Here is a 17003-nt window from a genome sequence, read left to right as displayed (position 1 = left end):
GGGGGGCAGTGCACACACCCTCAGGAGGCCTTAAATGTCTCTACACTAATTCTCATAGTATGGGTAACAAGAAGGAGGAACTTGCCCTCCTGTTAGCTAACACAAACCCAGACATAGTGTGGCTCAGTGAAACTTGGTGGGATCCAATGCACAACTGGGTGGTAAACATCAAGGGCTATAGGTTGTATAGGTGGGATAGAAAGGGGAGGAAAGGTAGGGGTGTGGTGCTCTATGTCAAAGAGCAATGCACATCCTCAGCAAACAGCACCGGGTCTGAGGTAGAGCAGACTGAGGTGCTCTGGGTCAGAATACAAGGGGGTCAGGGGGGAAAGGGACTCAACGGTGGGGGTCTACTACAGGCCACCCAACCAGGGACAAGAGCTGAACTGAGAATTCTCAGATCAGCTCAAGAAGACAGTTAGGTCAAGGGATGTAATCATCATGGAGGACCTAAACTATCCAGACATCTGCTGGGAAGAGCAGTCAGCCAAGTCTGACTGCTCACATAGGTTCCTAGCCAAGTTACAGGACTTCCATCTAACCCAGGAGATGCACAGTCCCACCAAGGTGAATGCATTATTGGACCTGGTCCTGGCCACAGGTGATGACCTGGTGAGAAGGTTGTGGGTTCTTGACCACCTGGGGGATAGCGATCATCACCTGCTGGAATTCACCAGCATTCAGCATCCAGCACAGGTTATCAAAGGCATGCAGCAAGGCAGCAGCCCTGGACTTCAGGAGGGCAGATTTCAATGAGGTAAGGAGACTAGTCAGGGAGACACTGAGGTCCCAGAGGGGAGGGGATTTGGAAGTCCAAGAAGAGTGGTTGTTCCTGAAGGAGATGATCCTCCAAGCCCTATGCAGATCAAAGGGGGCAGGAGTGCTTACAAGCCCCCATGGCTCACCAGAAGCATTCAGGAATGTCTCAAAGCCAAAAAGGAGGTGTACACCCAATGGAAGGGAGAGGCCATCACCAAGGAGGATTATACCTCCATTGCTCGAGATTATAGGGGAGCTGTTAGGAAGGCTAAGATGGAGATGGAACTGGGACTAGTGACCTGGATCAAGGATAAGAAGAAGCCCTTTTTTAAATACATAGGGGGTAAAAAGAAGGTACCGAGTAATGTGGGGCTTCTGCAAGACATGCTTGGAAATCTGGTGGCCGCACCAGACAACAAAGCTAACCTCTTTAAAAGATTCTTTGCTTCCATGTTTCTGAGCAGGGACAGGGACATCCCCCCCACTGGAATCCCAGATGGACCCAAGGAAGGTGCAGCCAGGCTCAGGGTCAGTGAGGACCAATGTGGTCAGTGAGGGCCAATGTGGTCTCTATTTTCAAGAATGGGAGGAAGGAGGATCCAGGCAACTATAGGCCAGTCAGTCTCACCTCCATCCTTGGGAAAGTCTTGTAAAAGTTTATTAAGGCTCATATATGTGACAGCCCAGCAGGAAAAATTATGCTGAGGGGAAACCAGCATGGGTTTGTAGTGGGTAGATCATGCCTGACTAACCTAGTCTTTTTTTATGACCAGGTTATAAAATACCTGGACACAGGAGTAGGGGTTGATATCATTTACTTAGACTTCAGGAAGGCCTTCGATACGGTATCCCACCCCATACTGGTGAACAAATTAAGAGGCTGTGACTTGGATGATTATACAGTCCGGTGGGTGGCAAATTGGCTAGAAGGTCGTAGCCAGAGAGTGGCAGTGGATGGGTCGGTATTGACCTGGAAGGGCATGGGCAGTGGGGTCCCACAGGGCTCAGTACTTGGACTGATACTCTTTAATGTCTTCGTCAGTGACTTGGACGAGGGAGTGAAGTGTACTCTGTCCAAATTTGCAGATGATACAAAACTGTGGGGAGAAGTGGACACACCAGAGGTCAGGGAACAACTACAGGCAGACCTGGACAGGTTGGACTAATGGGCAGAAAACAATAGAATGCAATTTAACAAGGAGAAATGCAAAGTGCTGCACCTAGGGAGGAAAAATGTCCAGCACACCAACTGCATAGGAAATGACCTGCTCGGTAGTATGGAAGTGGAAAGGGATCTTGGAGTCCTAGTGGAATCCAAGATGAACATGAGTCATCAGTGTGACGAAGTCATCAGAAAAGTTAACTGCACTTTATCGTGCATCAGCAGATGCATGACAAACAGAACCAAGTAGGTGATACTTCCCCTCTATAGGGCACTGGTCAGACCGCAGTTGGAATAGTGCATGAAGTTTTGGGCACCACACTTCAAGAGGGATGTGGATAACCTGGAGAGGGTCCAGAGAAGGGCCACTCATATGGTTAAGGGCTTGCAGGCCAAGCCCTATAAGGAAAGACTAAAGCACCTGGACTTCTTCAGCCTGTGCAACAGAAGGTTGAGAGGCGACTTTGTGGCTACCTATAAATTCATCATGGGGGTACAGAAGGCACCCCTGGGGTTCACAAGAAATAATGGCCATAAGCTACCAGAGAGCAGACTTAGACTGGACATTAGGAGGAACTTCTTCGTACTTAGAGTGGCCAGAACCTGGAATAGGCTCCCAAGGGAGGTGGTGCTCTCCCCTACCCTGAGGGTCTTCAAGAGGAGGTTGGATCTGGATGGGATAATCTAAACCCAGCATTGTTTCCTGTCTATGGAGGGGGTCAGACTCGATGATCTACTGAGGTCCCTTCCGACCCTAACATCTATGAATCTAGTCGGGGAACTTCTGGTGGGAGTAGACATATTCAAGTCAGCAGGTCCTGATGTTCTCCACCCCCAGGGTGCTGAGGAAATTGGCAGAGGTCATTGCAGGAGCTCTGGCACAGCTTTATGAGCACTTGTGGTGCTCTGGTGAGGTGCCAGAGGACTGGAAAAGGGCCAATGTGGTCCCCATTTTCAAAAAAAGGGAGGAAAGAGAACCCAGGAAACTATAGGCTCATTAGTCTTACCTTGGTCCTGAGAAAGCTCTTTGAGAAAATTATCCAGGAGCACATCTGCAAGGGACCAGCAGGGGAGATCATGCGTAGGGACAATCAAAATGGGTTCATTAGAGGCAGGTCCTGTTGGACCAACCTGGTGGCCTTCTATGACCAGGTCACACAATCTTTGGATGCAGGTGTCATGGTGGACGTAGTCTTTCTGGACTTTAGGAAGGCCTTCGATACGGTCTCTCACCCTATCCTCATTAAAAAATTAGGTGACTGTAGTGGCGACACCTACACAGTCAAATGGGTTGCTAACTGACTGGAGGGCTGTGCCCAGAGAATGGTGGTGGACGGATCATTTTTGACCTGGAGGGATGTGGGCAATGGGGTTCCACAGGGCTCGGTGCTCAGGCCTCACTGTTCAACATCTTCATCAGTGACTTGGACAAGGGAGTGAAAAGCACCTTGTTCAAATTCACAGATAACACTAAGATGTGGGGAGAAATGGGCACGCTAGAAGGGAGGCATAGGCTACAATCAGATCTGGACAGGTTACAGGGGTGGGCGGATGAGAATAGGATGGGTTTCAACACAGACAAGTGCAAGTTATTGCACCTGGGGAGGAAGAACCAGCAGCATACTTACAGGTTGTGGAACTCCCTTCTCATCAGCACAGGGGCATAAAAGGATCTTGGAGTCATCATTGATTCCAAGATGATCATGGGTCACCAATGTGGGGAAGCAGTCAGGAAGGCTAACTGCACCTTGTCATGAATCCATAGAAGCATCACAAGCAGGTCCAAGGAGGTGATCCTCCCCCTCTATGAGAAGTTGGTCAGGCCGCAGTTAGAGTACTGTGTGCAGTTCTGGGCGCTGCACTTCAGAAGAGATGTCGACAACATCAAGAGGGTCCAGAGTGGGGCTGTTTACATGAACAGGGGTCAGCAGGGAAGGCCCTATGAGGAGAGGCTACCAGGACCTGAACCTGTTCAGCCTCCACAAGAGAAGACTGAGAGAGCATCTGGTGGCCATCTACAAACAGGCCAAGGGGGCCTAGCAGGCAGTGGGAGAGTCCCTGTTCCCCCAAGCACTACCAGGAGTGACAAGGAATAATGCCCATAAGTTGACTGACAGTAGATTCGGGCTAGATATCAGGAGGTGCCACTTCACAGTCAGGGTGGCTAGGATCTGGAACCAACTTCCAAGAAAAGTGGTGCTTGCTCCTACCTTGGGGTCTTTAAAAGGAGGCTAGATAATCACCTAGCCAGGACTAGGTGTTTGACCCCAGCTTGCTTTCCTGCCCATGGCAGGGGGTCGTACTTGATGATCTGTTCAGGTCCCTTCCAACCCTACCAATTATGAAACTAAGAGGCCACATGCTGCTCAGAAGAAGTAAATCCAGTAATTTTTCAAGACAGGATTTTCTTCTACTTTTCTTAATTGCTTCATGGATCAAGTGGTAGCCCAAGCTATTGTTTCCAGTTTGTCTTACAGTATTAGGTCCATCTGTCACTGAAATCCATACTAGATTTTCCATTTGTAGCCTGGAGCTGGCTTAAACCCAAGATATAAATATATTGCTGAGATCAGCTTCAAGAGAAGTGGTACACGCTCCTACCCTGGGGATCTTTAAAAGGAGGCTAGACATTCATCTAGCTGGGGTTGTTTGACCCCAGCATTCTTTCCTGCCCATGGCAGGGGGTCAAACTTGATGATCTGATTAGGTCCCTTCCAACCCTACCAACTATAAAACTATAGTTTCCAATGAATGTAACCTGTGAGTGCCATCAGTTTGCTGCAGAAAGTATGAAGGAGGGAGAGGGAGATTGAAAAACTCAATATCATCAACATATGCATGCAGTCCACATAAGCAGTCCTCCCTCCCCGCCTCCCTTGCCTCAGAGTGCTAGCCAGGGGCCAGGGTCTGGCTACACTTCTACCCCTTCAGCAGCAAGCAGGGAAAAGCCTGGTGAGGGCTGCTTCCCGCTCCCCTTGTAGGCACACCCCGGCTGTGAACTGTGCAGGTCATGGTGGAGGTTTAAACTTTTCCATTATCATAGTGTCCTGCCAGGGCCTGGCCATGTTCCCCCACCACCTCAGCTCAGCAGTGTGGAAGGGAAGGGAAGGCTGCTTTAGCATCCCTCTAACTTCTAGACTGATCCACTGCAGGTATGTGCCTGAATTTCCTGATTCAAAAGTAAATGCCTTTGCAGGTTAGACTAACCTGCAAATATTGAATCAATTCAGGCTCAGGCTTTTTGAATGTCTGTCCCTAGCCCTCATGGTATCATTTTGTACTGGGTCTTGCTGATAAGCAAGTTACTAACTAGTAATGAAGTAATTCCAACAAAGAGATTCCTGGAGAACAGCGCATAAATCAAATTCACATAAAGCAAACACACTTTACAATGTAACAAATGGGGATAAATTCCCATGGTGGCAAAGAAGGGAGGGAGGGAGGGAGGCTGGGACTAGGGAAGGGATGTGGGGATGGGTTTTGCTCCCAAGGCTGTACCCCAGCCGCCTGTATCAGCTGGGCTGAACTGTGCCCTGGTGCAAGCAGCTGCTATCAGCTGCTCCCAGGGCCACTCCAGTATGGGCTGGGCTGAGCACAGACAAGTGGAGCCCCAGGCAGCGTGGAGCATGGCACTCACTCTGGTCCTAAGAGCAGCCAACACCAGCTGCCTGTAGCAGCTGGGTTGCACCGTGCCCACTCACCCCTTCCTGTGCTGCAGCAGCCCTGGGAGTGCCCAACACCAGCTGCCTGAAGCCACTGCCCTGGAGTAGCCCTGGGAGCAGCCAATACCAGCTGCCTGCACCAGGACATGGTGCAGCCCAGGAGCAGAGGTGAGTGTAGGCAAGCAGAGTCCAGGCATGGGGGGTACAGGGGGAGAATGGTGCAGCCCAGTGGCTTCAGGCAGCTGGTGCTGGCTGTTCCTGGGGTTGCTGCAGTCAGGGCTGTGGTAAGTGGGACCATTGCCCTTTTCCCTCCCCCCACAGACTTACTTGCTTGGGTGGGGGGATGGGGGGCATCTATGCTGGTCACATAAGAGTGAATTTACCTCACATATAATGAAGTATGGGTCTAAATATGCTCATCACATAAGAGCAAATAAAAAGAACCCCGATAAATCAAGGGAAACCTGTATAATGAAAATACAGTCTTGGAAAATAGTTAAAAGCACATCTAAAACAATAGCACACACTCTCGTTTCCCTGGTAAAAAACTAATTGAGTTTTTTCTTTTTTTCCACCTTCCCCTTTTAAATTGTCTCCACAACTGCAGCATAGATTGAGGCAGAACAGGAGCTTTTGTAGAAACTGAAGATGAAAACGGTCCTTTCCTGATACAGCTGTCAGTCAGCCCCTGCGATGCTCTGGAGCTGGTGGCTAGAGAATGTGTCTCACTGGACAACAGTCTGTACACAAATGAATCTTTGTTTGAATGTGGGTTTGACTAAGTAGTTAATTATGAGAATGTAATTATAGTGATGACTGTCTGATTAGCTTATTTAAAGCACGTTATCCTCTGAGACTATTAAAATGAAAATAAGAGGTTCAGGATGCACGTTTTGGAGATTGATATGAAACCACCTCATCAAGAGAGGGACAGTTCTTTTTTCATGATAGATTTGATCACCACCTTCACCAGATTCTTGGATGCTTGAAAGTCATCTGGTATCGTTGGATTTTCAGGTGCTTAGACAAGAATCTGCACATGCTTTCAATTGGCCCTTTCTTTATGGCAGTGCTTAAAAATAGTAATCCTTGTTTTCTGTGTTTTATTCTCTCTCCTTCATTGGCTTTAATATCAAACTCAGTGGCAGTACATAAATAATAAAAAATGCTTTTCTTTTTTCCCCCTTTTCGCTTCCTTCTCCTATAGCACCACCCACTCTGTGCTCTCAGTTAGACCTGCAAAACACTACTGGCAGTTTCTTATGTCTTCCTGGAAAATCTGTAATTTCAGAATAATGGGGTTTAAAGAGCTGTCACTGGAGGTTCCTTTTGAGCTGCACTATCTTTATTGATAATGATGACACATGGGAAGAAAAGGACTTCAGAGCCCAGGCAAATGTGTTATTGAATCATTGGAACAGGAAACTGGAACCTCATGCTGTTGCTTCTCAGAATGGATGGATACGTTTTGAGTACATAATAGATGTGATGTCAAGTGCCCAAGACACAAGATTAATAATCTCACTTGCATTTTACAGGCATTCTATTTCTTTAAGAAAAGGGAAAAGGCTCTATTGCTGTTTTTATTGTTGCCAGAAAAACAAAATATTAGAGTGTATGCAACAAGGCAGTTGAGGCTATTAGCATCTTAGCAAACAGAAACATTATGGGTGATTATATTTGTATAGGCTATTAGATCCTACTTAATAATATACTAACATAATAGCCAGTTTAAATACAGCCTGTCTGCTGAAGCTAAAGGAGTAAAAATACTTGTAGACATTCACTTAATGGTATAAATTTGAAATCTCTTCCATACTGGACATATAAGTCAAATGCCTTCCAACTATCCTGTTATCTGTTGTACTATTAAAATTACACAACACCTTTTTTGATCTGTAAGCCCTGCAATGCTACTCCCTTTAAATAAACCCATCCAACATTAACCTTCCTTTGTTCCCAAGATCAGCGTGTGTGTATGTACGTGTGTGTGTGTATGTATATGTGTGTGTGTGTGTGTGTGTGTGTGTGTGTGTGTATTAATATCAAAAAGCATGTCTATCTATAATTGGCTGCATTTCCAGACATTGACGCCACTCTTCTGCTCCACCCAATCACCTGTTTGACAGGAGAAGAATCAGGTTCACATCTTCTGAAGACAGAAATAGCTGTTTTCTCATTAGCATAATTTCCTTAAGATCAGGTGCATATCCACTTGACACCCTTTCTGCTGCTCAGGTGATTTATTTACACTAAGGTGTATATCTCATAGTGTATATCCCTAAGTGCTAGGTGTTCAAGAGTGTGCAACTTAACTGAGGAGGAAATGTACCTGGGTTGGTTGGGTGACAAATCAAGTGCAGGAGGACCAAGCAGCTGTGCATGTAGCTTTACATGCATCCTTGTGTAACATATACAAGGTTCCTTTGCTTCTAGGGGAGAGGCTATTATTGATGTACCATAAAGTCAATAATAGGCAGCATGTAAAAATTTAGCCTGACCACAAGTAGGTTTTACTATTAGGTGGATTCTTAGCTACATTATAAAAGTGTGCTCAATCACATTAAATTGATACCACAGAAGAGAAGACTGAGAGGGGATTTAATAGTAGCTTTTAACTACCTGAAGGGTGGTTCCAAAGAGGATGGAACTAGACTGTTCTCAGTGGTGATGGATGACAGAACAAGGAGCGATGGTCTCAAGTTGCAGCAAGGAAAGTTTAGGTTAGATATTAGGAAAGCCAAGTTTCTCATTACTAGGGTAGGAGAGCACTGGAACAGTTACCCAGAGAGGTTGTGGGATCTTCATTCTTGGAGGTTTTTAAGACCTGGGTAGACAAAACCTTGGTTGGAAAAATCTACTTGGGGCTGGTTTTGCTTTGAGCAGGGTGTTAGAGTAGATGACCACCTGAGGTTCCTTTCAACATTGATTTTCTATGATTCTATGATATTGGCCCCAATCCAATGGCTGCTTAGTTTAATAATTAATACCAGTTTAATAATTAATACCAGTTTAATAATTAATACCAGTGCCATTTATGCTCTGCTGTGATCCTATTCTGCCCAGGATGTATAAATTCTTGGACCTTCAGTCAGAAAAAAAGTGGAACTACCAGAGGAGGGAAAGTCTGTCACTTTTTAGCCCAGCAACTTAGGGCACTTGACCGGGAAAAAGGAGACTTGCATTGTAGGTCGCACTCAACCAGAGAGAATACAAACTTACCTTCCCTGCTTCCCAGAAAACTGCTCTGACTCTTAGCCTTGAGCCAGCCAGGAAAAAGCACTACACTTCCTTTTCTGTTGATATAGGGCCAGAAGAGCATGTGGGTCAGGAGGTCTGGAAAGCAGGATGTCTGAATTCTGACCCCTTCTTCTATCCTGGGTGCTGTTTGCATTTTTCATTAAACCAGCACTGGGGACAAAGGACAGATACAGTGATGGCAGGAACAGAGTCTGGATTCCTGGACCCCTTCCAGGGCAGTGTTCATTTCCCTGATCTGCAGAGAGAGGCTCCCTCTGGCCTCTTTTACTTCTGACATCTCATTTCTTCTTCTCTTTGTTGCCCAGTGGGCCAGCTTCAACAAGAGGTGTGGAGGGCATTAAGCCTCTTCCTCTTTTGCTTAGCTGCCTACAGGGGTGAAACAGGGAACCAGAGGCTCACAGGGGTGAAACAGGGAACCAGAGGCTCCTGTTACTTTAAGGGATGCTGCACCAGGCTAAGCTGTCTGTGTGGGGACTAGCATCTAGGAAGCAGGCTGATTGCTAGAGGACTAGCTGTCAGAAACCAGATAGGCCCATAACAGAATAGGGGCTACCCCTTAGGGTGAGTATCCTTGGATAGCTGTGAGCAGTAAGCTGTGTAAGGGACAGACATCTAGCCTGCCAAGGAGCAAAGAGCTACCAACAGCTCAGCTAAGCCACCACAGAAAAGGGCAAGCCAGTCATCAAGACAAAATTGAAACCCCTGTAGAGAAAGAGAGTCACCTGGCAGGAAGGGTCGGGGCTTTGGAGGCATGTAAAGCCAGTGTCTGAGAGCAGTCAGTCAGTCTGGCCCTGCAAGCAACATGAAGAGCAGCTCCTGAGCAGGATGACTGCAGAGAGGAACTGACAAGCACCCAGGCTGTCCCCAAGAGATGCAAGTAGAAAGGAAGGGGGACATGCAGCCTGAAGCAGTTATTGACCCAGAGGGGAGGACTTTTGAGTTTAAAGTAGTTGCTTGCCCTTTTATTCTAGTTGGACTGGATGTGGCTGCAAAGGGTGGAAAGGAGGCCATAGGGGTGCCCAAGGAGCAATCTAGGTTTTGAGCCCTGCCAGGGGCAGGGGCACAAGGTACAGGCAGGCTAAGGCCAAGAGGTCTGGAGCTTGAGCCCAGAGGGGGCCAGGGTCCATTGAGAGACTGAAAGGCCAGGCCACAGCTAGGGAGCCTAGGTTACTGGTCTACATCCAGAGTATCCTGCAGCCTAAGGCTAAGAAGGCAAAAGCCTGTACAAGAGAATAACTAGCAACCAAGTGACATTTGTGAGGCATAGCATGGTTGTAGGTGTGGAAGAAGACCACAAATAGCTCTCAAGGCAACTGGTGCCCGTGGGCCATAGATGGGGCCAGGAGGGTTCCACTTAGTACTCGAAGGGCAGGACTGGGATTAGTTGGGTCTGAGAGGGACCTGCTGGCTGAAGAATGGACAAGAGCTCACCCTGGGGGCAACCTCCCATTTTACAAGCTGTCACTGGTAGGTGTAGTAAGGCTTTGGGGACCTGTTCATCAGTGCTTTGCCCCCCAGCGATGTCAGGGTGAAATCCTATTCCGGTGCCACCTAGATGGTCTGGGCACTTCCCCCTTTCTTTCCTGCCATATCTTCAGTGTTATTTGTTCCCTGTTGGGGGCCTGAAGAGGTCTTGATCCTGGGGGTGTCTTCATGGGGCTCCAAACCTCCCCTTTACCTCACCCTTACCACGCTTTTGGCTTGGGTTGATGCTGCTCCTGACAAATCTTCCCCACACTGCCCACCTTGCAAGGGCTAGGTCTTCTGGCCATGAACCTTGAGGGGTTTGCCCCTGGTCTTCAGGCTGGTTTTCCCCTCTTCAAGAAAATAAACTTTCCCCTGCTGGTGTCAACTGTAACCCAACTGGAAATGCCGATGCCTGCTGGCGGAGCTCCCAAGATTCTCTCTCGCTGTCTCTCTCAGGGCTCCTTTCTATCCCCCTTGCCAGAGGGCTTGTTCGTCCTCTCCCCTCTAACTGGTGGGGGTACTGGGGGTGCCCCATCCCTACCAGTTCTTCTGGCATCCCTGTCCTGGAACCCGGCTGACCTGACGTCCTGTCATCCTGGTCCCTCTCACTGGCATCACTCCTCTCCCCCTTTAGGGAGCTCGTGGTTCCCCATGCTCTGCCCACTCCAGAGCCATCCAAGGATGGTTCAGAGCTTGAGGGTCTGTTCTCAGCCATGCTGCTGGAGCTCCTGGTCAGAGGCCTGCCACTCCCCAGCAGTATCCCACCTGATTGCTGCCTCTCAGCAGGGCTCCTTGGCTCCTGCCGGCCCCCGAGCCTACCTCCTACCTCGCTGGTTGGGGTCTCCAGGTAGACAGCTGACTCCTTCTCTGGGAAGCTGGGGCTAGAGCTGGAGCCTCCCAGCTCTGGGGGTGGCATCTTCCAGCTGATGTTCCACGCCTTTCTCCCCAGACTGCTGCCATCTGTTTCCCCAGCTGCCTTTTGAGCAGCCCGTGCTGCTCAGAAGCCACCCCCCTAGCTCTCTCCAATACACAGGCTCAGGCAGCTGCAAAACTGCTGAACCTGCATCTGTGTCTGTGTCTGTGGTCTGGTCTTATCCCAGCTGTTCCTGTGGTGAGTGCCATGGCACTTTGATTAAGGGTCCAGGCCACACTGGGGGGACTCCTGTCTCCCCTCTCACACAATCAAATAATACCATCAAGGCATGGCAGGAAAGAGGAAGGGGCGGGTACCAGAGGGGCTGGAGGCGGCAGGAGCTTTGTGTCCACCACAGGGCATCATGCCTTCCCCCAGGGTCTGGTCTTATCAAAAGGGGAAATGGGATTTGGGCCACTGTGCCTGTAATGAATGTTGGAACATTATTCTAGCATGTGTCTAAAGTTGAGATGATAATTTGGAGAGGGGTAGGGATTCTATTATAGTTGATTTTTTTCCATCAAATTTCAATGTTAGCTGAGCAACAAAGCTGTAAAACCTTATGTCCAGTTTTAGCTATCTCAATCCAAACCCCTTTCTGATACAATAAAATAATTCAGCCAGGGTTAACACGCTTCTCATCTGCTGCCTGATTGACTTGTTTCTGTATCTCATTGCTCCTCTGAAGCAGGCGGGCCTCCCTGGTCATTTTCACTGTTAGAATGTGTAGTTTCACTTTAGGCCATTAGTTCTCAACCAGGGTCCTGCATCACCCACTCAGGAAGCACTGATGTAAGTCAAGCACAGCAGTGGTTCTCAGATGGGGCTGCTGTCACATTCAGAAAAGTTGTGGAAGCTGCCCTGACTGAAAAGGTTAAGAATCACAATTGTAGACATTCTTGTGACTCAGTCTGTTTTTGGATACCATCTTTGTACCTATCTGTGGGATAGACATTGGCTGGGAATGTCTGTCTGTTATGGTGAATCTCCCAGTTGGATAAGTCTACTTTTGTTTCCTCAAGTGAAAGGACTCTGTGACTCACAAATACATTAGGAAGATTACAACAAGCCAATTTCTGCAAGTTGTTGGCAATTGTCATTCAACTTAGGTGTCTTCTCTGGGCTGCCAAAAGCTCTTTCACTGATAGGTCTGGTGATAATTATTATGAATTTTCTCAAAGAATTTTAGAGATATGAAAAGGGAATCATGCAACTGGCTTTCAGGGGACAGACTCAGTCTACTGAAAAAGACAAACATGTCATTTCAGTTCAGAGTAACCACAGTATCATCTGACAGAATAACTGCTAGGAGTGTGAGTACTACAACTGAATCACAATACTGAATTCAGTCCTGTATCTTTCCAGGCAAGAACCTGGGAATAAAGGAATCATGACACACATTTTGAATAATGGGCAATGAAGTCTGTGATAATGTAGCTTGCACAACAGCTGCACATGAATGAACATTTTTTCATATCTAAATACTGTCTCAGCACAGGGAGAACATGGGTGAGGTCTATGGATCCCAGACAGCTGCAGTATCAAAGCATTTGCATGACTTACAGGTATTCTTGCCTTGTGCTACCATGCTCAGAAGGCTCTGCTATGGCCATGTAGATTCCAGGACAGAATAGTTGTGCATAGAATTATACATAAGGCCCCAAACGTCTATTCAGCGAAGAACTACAAGTGGTGCTTTGTGTAGAAGGGAAGACCTCCAACCTACTAGCCCAGTAACCTAATAGGCTGTTTCCTCAAGGAGTGAGAGACATAAAAGATGCTCTAAAAAAGGTGGTTTAACTACCAAGCTAGGGACTAAGGATCATCTTTGATGCCCTTCAGATTTCTTCTTAAACTGTCCAACTGGGCAGCCAAGATGGGACAATATGTTAGTCCAAGAGGAGGACAAGCTATATGAAGTATGGCTTGGTGGCTGCATCTACATGAGACATTGACTGCACAGTCATTACTGAACAGTCATGCAATACTTGTGTAAACAAGTGCTAAATGACTGCACAGTAACCCCAGTTACTGCGCAGTAGCATGAACTAATGCCTTTTTGTGACATTACTGCTCGGTAGCATTGCATCACAGTTTTTGGCATGCAATGCTACTACACAGTAGTATCAGGCTACTGAGCAGTTAGCTTCTTGTGTAGACATGGTCAGTGAAAAGGATATTTGTCCTGTGAGAAAGGAGGCCTTGAGTTCTGGCCTCTGCCACTGCCTCTGATGCAGTAGTGTTTCTGCATCTTGCCTTTAATACTTATTAGACAAATTTACAGTTGGCTTTACCTTGGCTTTTCTGGTCTGCTCCCTACAGGTGTGGGCCAGTGCTTCATAATCCTCCTTAGTGGTAATTCCTGACTTCCATTCCTTACGAGCTTTTCTTTTCAGATTCAGGAGGTCCACGAGTTCCCTATTGAGCCAAGGGTGTCTCTCAGCCCCTTTGCTACCTTCCCTAGAGGCTGGAACAGACTTCCCATGTGCTTTCAGGATTACTTCCTTAAGGAGTAACCACTCATCATGGACTCCCCTCCTTGTCAGATTGTGATCTCTCAGGGCCTCAACAATCAATCTCCTTAGCTTGTGCAAGTCAGCTTTCTTAAAGTGAAGAATTCCTTCATTGCTGACTGATTTGCCAGCTTTGTGAGGATAGAGAAAGTGATCAGCTTGTGATCACTGATGGTACACAGCCTCTGCACCGCAGCCTGGGGCTTCCTTATCTGGCACTCCAGAGTGTCCAATGTGGAGCATACCCTACAAGTGGAGGTGTCTTAGCTCCTGATCCCAGGTGCCTGCATTCATGTCAGGCAGCCCCAACATCCAGGAACCAGGGGCTCCATCTGGGTGGAGGCCTCAGCGGTACCAAAGGATGGCGGGGGATCTTCAGGGTGTGACGCATCCCCACCATTGTGTAGTCTGGGCTACTGCTGTGTTGACCCTTCTCTTCAGGCTCACCTCGTAGAGCCCTGCGGCCCTCCTGCTCACCGTCCTGTGTGAACTTCCATGCTAACTTGCATGCTGGGCCCATAGTGCACCTGTTTGTGCACTCTGTTCATGTGGCTCCCTCATGAAGGCTGGACTAAGTAGGAGCCGGGGGGGAGAGGGGATGATCCTCCTCAGCTCCACTCAGCTGCCCACAACTAACTAGTACCCACCCACCGTGGGCCCCACTTACCTCCCGGCTCCACGCAGGGGGTCCGGGTTGGGGTAGTGGAGGAGGAAAAGGCCAACTGGAGCTGAGTGGGGAATAGCTCTGCACGGAAAATTTAAATGGGTGGGAGAAAGGGATAATCAGTATGTGATGCTCTACTGCCGGCTCATTATTAAACAGTGATCCACTGTGGCGTACATTGAAGGCAAGATGACGCATACATCATTAAAAATACATCATGACTTTGGCAATACCAAGATGAATAGTCCCCATCTAAATTGTTCTAAATCACTTTGTCTTCTGGTTTCAGCTGGAGGGGACGGTCTTACCTTGCATGGCATTGTGGTGTGTTGTTTCAGGGATCTGTATCAGCTCTGAATGTGATCCCTATTTTGGGATCGAATGTAAGTTCTTCAGCTGGTGTTAATCATTGAAATGCAATGTTGGGGCAAGCTTTAAATGTTTGGCTCCTCTGGGATTCTTGGCTGTCAAATACCTTGCAAATAAAATTTATGATAATTTGCCACTTTAATGTTTCTTAACTTTTTAAACTCAGATATTTGTGTCTGTTCAGGACTTAAGTATCTTCTTTCCTTGAGCCCACATTGTCTTTTTCTTGTAATGAAACTATTAGCCTTCTTTTTATGTTTTATAAGGGTGCATGTTTTCCACTGTGCTTTTCTTCACAATATAAAATACAAATGCTACAAAATACAAAAACAAGAAATACAAAAGCTAAGAAAAAAAGTGTTGTCATTTTTCTTTTCCCTCTAAGTTCCACTAGTGTCTTACACCATTTACTTGTATTCCTTTTATCCTCACATGTTCCAAAACCTGTCTTTATAAAGTTAAGAGGTTTAATTCCCCTTACCTCCACTTGCTTTATGTTTAAATTTAAACCCAGCAGCAGTACAATCTTAATTACTTCCCAGATTCCCTCTTTGTCTTTCTGTTTTCAGTCGTAAACTCTGACTTATGCTCATTGACTTAAAAAGTGATTTTGTATCACCTCCAAAAATACCTCCAAACATTTCCCTTCACTTAAGGTCAATGTGTGAATAGTTATCATTTACCTAAACTACAATGTACATGAACAGTGCAAGGTTGATTGTCAGTATATCCACCTGGTCTATGGTAAAGCACCAGACCTTGCCTATTTTGTACCCCGACCATGTGCTTTGCATGCAGGTTATCCTCAGTCAGTTCTTACAGTCCTGGCATGTGAGTGTCACTATTGGTGATGTGGATTTTAGCATTCTAACCCCTGATACTTTTTTTCATGATGCTCATTGTTTTTGAGCTTGTCCCTCCTGCTGAAATTGTCTAACATCTCTTCCAATTATAAACTTGACACAGTAAAAGGTATTACCAAGCAAATCTTGCTTTTCTAATAGCTTCAACAACTTTCACCTTGAGCAAGGAAGTTGAGTAGCAACATTTACATTAAAAGGCAAAAACATAAAGGAAGACAAATTGTTCATCCACCTGGTCAGCACCATGCCAGCCACACACTTGAGAAGGAAATGACACCAATGATGGGAAAGGAATCCACTCAGTGATGTATGGATTTCAAAGATACATCAGAGTAAAATTGAGAAATTTAGCATTGGAGAGCTGCCAAAACATTAGAGAAGAAACCAGTCACTTAAAAAAAAAAGATAGTGCCCTTGAAAAAATAGAGAAATTGGATGAAAAGATTTCACCAGCAAAGAATCTGTAAAAATCATCATCCAGGATCAAGCTGCCACCAGTCTTTAAAGGAGCGCTTGATATATTTGGGGAATGTGCTGCTTGTATGTCGACATGAAGACTCCTACACGCAGCCCAGAAACAGAAACTAAGTAGCACACAGCAACACTGCAGAAAAAGCAAACAATGCAAGAAATTACAGAGAATTAAAGACGTGAATTTCCACCTTGGAAACCAACTTTGGTATGGAAGGATGTCAGCTAATAGGACAGGGTAGGGCAGGAATTGTATTCTAGTGGATTGGTGGAAATTAAGCTAAAAACAGGATAAGTTTTCCCCCTGTCATGAGGCAGCACTCTCTCATCCTCTGCCTTTGCTTCCCTTGTGGTGGGTAGCTATAGACCTCTCCCTCCTGTCTCACTGTACTTTAACCATTGAGGAGTGGTTGTGGTACATTCACTCAGCATATTGAGCTTCTAGTTTTTGACAGAAGATTCAAGGAATCTAAGAGGGAATAATCTAGTATTATTATTATGAATTATATCGTGCCTTATAAAAAGAAGTTACAATAAGAGGCAAACAACCCACAAGAAATGGGAACAAACTCCCCCCAACAGGCACCCTAAAACTGTAAAACCCTCCCCACCTCACCCCACCCACTTCTACCTCCTTGCCTATTACCCAGGAGAGCAAACCCCCCAGCCAGTCCCAACAGTGCTTCCCAACCCCCATTCACATCAAGGTGTACAAAATCTCCTTCTGCCCCAACCCCCTCCCACCACCCTGCCCACTCCCAGTCCCCTGCCTCACACCCAGAGGAAGTCCCTCCTCCCTCTCCCACAATGTTCCTCTAAAGCCCACACCTTCAGAGGGTCCATGAGCATCTCAAAATACAGGCAAGCTTTGCCATTTGTGGGGGATACATTCTCGTATC

At 46.9% G+C, this 17003-nt stretch overlaps 1 long non-coding RNA gene across 1 annotated transcript in view; it reads left to right on the top strand.

Annotated features, from left to right (window-relative positions):
* The window catches only part of LOC109306365, a 14505-nt gene extending 5501 nt beyond the window's left edge, over positions 1–9004 (top strand). Inside the window, exons 2-3 of the long non-coding RNA XR_002099961.1 lie at positions 8372–8375; positions 8993–9004. This is a non-coding gene — a long non-coding RNA (uncharacterized LOC109306365). The remainder of the gene's footprint in view (positions 1–8371; positions 8376–8992) is intronic.
* Positions 9005–17003: the final 7999 nt, after the last annotated feature.

This window comes from Crocodylus porosus, unplaced genomic scaffold (assembly GCF_001723895.1).
Source record: "Crocodylus porosus isolate Cpor-Errol unplaced genomic scaffold, CroPor_comp1, whole genome shotgun sequence".
In the NCBI taxonomy this organism is placed as follows: Eukaryota; Metazoa; Chordata; order Crocodylia; family Crocodylidae; genus Crocodylus; species Crocodylus porosus.
The sequence above is the reverse complement of the archived record's forward strand: the minus strand, read 5'-3'. Positions and strand labels throughout refer to the sequence as shown.